This window comes from Mus caroli, chromosome 15 (genome assembly GCF_900094665.2).
Source record: "Mus caroli chromosome 15, CAROLI_EIJ_v1.1, whole genome shotgun sequence".
NCBI classification, from domain to species: domain Eukaryota; kingdom Metazoa; phylum Chordata; class Mammalia; order Rodentia; family Muridae; genus Mus; species Mus caroli.
In genome coordinates, this window is record NC_034584.1 from 53,654,434 (window position 1) to 53,658,328 (window position 3,895).

The following is a 3,895-nucleotide window of genomic DNA, read 5'->3' on the forward strand; positions in this document are numbered from 1 at the left end:
ATATATATATATATATATATATATATATATATATATATATATATATATATATAATCTAAAAAATGAATTAGCTTGACTTATAGACTTAGAGGTAGTAGTATAATTAGTATATATCTATAGTATATACACTGGAAATATATATATATATATTATATATATATATATATATATATATCTTACACATACATAAACACACACAACCACCTGCGTGAAATACTGACCACGATGCATAATACTGATTGTCAGTTTAATCCGGTCTTAGCATGGCTGGGAAGGACTTTCTAGACCGAGGCAGTTGAGATCACAGGACCCATTCCGGATGTGACTGGCACTATCCCATGGGCTGTGTCTCTAGGCTGACTAAACAGGCTGCACAGCAGTGTTCATCTCTCCCCTGTGCTCTCTGCCGACAGATGCCAAGCGCCCAGCCGCCTCATGTTGCTGCACAGCACATCTTCCCTACCCAGATGGACCGCACACTCAGCATAGGAGGAAAGTAAGGCCTTGCCTCGGGGAGCTGCTTCTAGCAAGTATTTTGTCGTAGAAATAAGGAAAGGTAGGGGGAAAGTGAGGCATGGGGTTGCCTGAGCCCTGGAATTAAGGGCTGGGTGACAGAGTGAGACACTGTCTCAAAAACTAAACAAAGGCAGTCAGTGTTAGCATTTCTTTTAGGCTCTGCCCAACAGATACCTAGCAAAAGCCAGGTAAGAAAGCCTGGCTTGCTATAGAAGGTTAGTTGGATCTCTCTCTCTCTCTCTCTCTCTCTCTCTCTCTCTCTCTCTCTCTCTCTGGTTTTCTCTCCCTTCCTTCCTCCCCCATCATGTGTTCCTACCTGGCCTCTGCTCCTTCCTTCCTTCCTTCCTTCCTTCCTTCCTTCCTTCCTTCCTTCCTTCCTTCCTTCCTTCCTTCTCTCTCTCCCTCTCTGTCCCCTCTCTTTCTCTGCCTCTACTCCCTTCTCAACCCACCTTCTCATGACCCAAATAAACTCTGATACTAGACCTGCCTTATGGTTGGTACCTGGGGGCTGATATGCCTCAGCATGGGCTCGCTAAGGCACCCTCTCCCACCGCATCAAGCCACCATATTATAAACCCCATACCAGCCAGTGTTCTACTAGATGAAACTTCAAAGATCACCAGAGGCAGTGGCTTTCACACCTTTCTCTCTTGCATCTACAGTATCTTACCGAAACATCATGGTCTAGCACGTTGGATGGAAAGTCGATGGGGGGTAGGAGGGAGTGGGGGAGGCTGGGGGAGGTGGGGGGGAGGGGAGAGGCTGAGATTTCCATAGCACCTTCCTGCTCCTTCCACCACCACCAAACCGCAAGGGTTCAGGAAACCCAGTTTGAAAACCACCAGGTTGTCATCTTCATTCAGAAAGGGAGCGAAGAAGACAGAGGCCAAGGCCCCGAGAAGGGAATGATCTGTTTAAGTTCATTGTGAGATTCAGGTATTGAGTGCAATCTCCTCTGCCATGAACCTATGCACCTTCCACTGGTAATACAGCGAATACCTCCCATGCAAAGGCAACAGGCCAGGTGACAGTGGCTCCCATCAGCACCAGCCACTGTACACTGCCTTCTGTCCCAGCCGCTTCCCAACTTGCAGGGGACCCTTGGAAGGGTGACAGCTTGCCAAGCCTATGCCAGCTCAGGGAAGGGGAGGCTGGTCTTTGTCCAGATGCTAAACAAGGAATAAAGACAAAATTGAAGACAGGAGTCAGAGAGACTTCCTAAGAGACCTACAGCCATGGTCTCAGACAAAGCAAAGTGAGCTAGGTGTGTGTCAGTGTCCCCCCACCCCCAGCCCAGTTCTGGGGGTCCCCAGCCTCTGTCTGAGGGGTTTCCAGCCCAGCCACCCTGACAGTCCATTTGGAGATTACAGTAACCACAGGGAGGAAGCACAACACTGTCTGCAACTCTCTAACATCACCTCTCAGGCAGGTTCCCCCTCCTCGCCTCTGTATGTCCTGGCTTCTGTTGTTTGTATTTCTACCCAGTATATACTTGTATAATGTATAACCTCTCTTTACTCCTGAGGTGCAGAGACTGTACGGTATCAGAGATCAGGTCAAAAGGAAGAACACATTAAAATTACAGGCAGCTATAAGCATTGGGTCCTGTGGGAAGGATGGTAAAGTCCTGGGAGCCTTCCAATGGGGTCCCCCCGGACCCAATAATCCACACATCCTTCCCCACAGGACAAGACAGGGAACGCCTGTGCAAAACTTCTACTTGCCTTGCTAGGCTGAATTTCAGGTATCCAGGACCCCAGAATTTTGTATTTCAAAGGCCTAGAACGTGTTTCCAGAAAGTAGAAGTCTGGTTTTGACTATGTGTATTTGAAGAGAGTAGTAGCCCAGATTGGCCTAGAACCTGCGACGCAGCTGAGGACAACTTGGAGGTTCTGAGCTTTCTGCTTCTTCTGTCTCCCACATAGTGGGATTATAGGTATTTAGGTGTGTGCTACCATACCTGACTAGATTTGTGTGTGAGTGAGTGCTGGGATTTGAACTCAGACCCTTAGGCATGGCAGGCAGACACTCTACCACCAAGCTACACAACTCTAACCAGGAGGTTTTGTTTTTGTTTTTGCTTTTGAGAAAGCTTCTGGTCATTATAAATCAGGCTGGATCTGTGCTTCTGCCTCGGCCTCCAACTCTAAGATGGGCCACCGTCCTCGGCCATGGGAGTCTTTTATCTGACCTTAGGTGACCTGTTGTCACTGTTAAAGTGTCAGTCTGGCCTCCTGGGAGAATGAGGAAGAGCCAATAGGCAACAGGATTTGTGCAACTAGATGTCAGACAAGTCAAATCGGCTTCAGTATGGGGCCTGCCTTGGAGGCCTTTGTGTGGTGGTGGCTGGGGCACAGGCAGGAAGAGGAGGGAGGACAAACGGTCAGAGATCAAAAGCAGCCCTTGCCCTCTGGCCTATCGGATACTCCCCACAGCAGCCAGGGAAGGCCTGTGAAGATCTCTGCTCTTAGAAAAATTAACTGGTCCGACAGATTTTTTTTTTTTTTTAATTAGTTGGGCACAGTGCTAGTTCAAGGGCAATGCAGGCAATGTTGTAAGACAACGCCTCAGAAACAATTAAGTTTCTCTTCATTTAGAGAGAGAGATGATACCTAAAGTAGAAAAGAAAGGCATGGCCGGAGCCTGGCAGCCAGAGTCTAAATCTAGCATGGCCACCTTCCAGATGCATGATGTCACGCAGGCTTCTTAGCTTCTTTTAGCCCGTTCCTGCTTCCATTCGGAGAGGGGTAATATTTTCTAAGATTGCTTTGAACATCAAACAATTGGAAAGGGTTTGATACGTGGTAGCAATGGAATACATGTCTATTTCTGTCCCAGCTTTTGAAAGTTTCAGGTTCATCCTTTGGACTCGATTTTAGGGGATGTAACGTGCCAGGCCAGGTCTGCTCTGCTCTGTGGCTGGGAAGCCTTGTGGGTAGAAATGCAGAGAGGTGGAGCTGGGGTCCCCAGGCAACACCACAGTCCTGCTCGATGCGATGCGGTGAGGGGACCACGCAGAACTCCCCAGCACTGCTGCCATGTCCCTCCCTTGGCACTCACCAGAATGAAATAAGCTGGAGCGCATCAGTAGCTCAGCCTCCTCCAGAGAAATCAATAAGGGCTTCCCTGGGTTGTGCAATGTGTGAGTTCCTGAAAAGTCAGGGCTAAGGCGACCTCCCCTCCCCATCTCAACCAGTCCTGAGCATCAGCTTCCAACTCAGCATGGTGCTGAGGGTATGCTGGACAGACGAGTGTTCACACTTATCCACTATACTACACACACACACACACACACACGCACACACACACACACACACACCAGAAATACACACGTGCACAGAGAACAGACACATGCACACACACACACACACACACACAC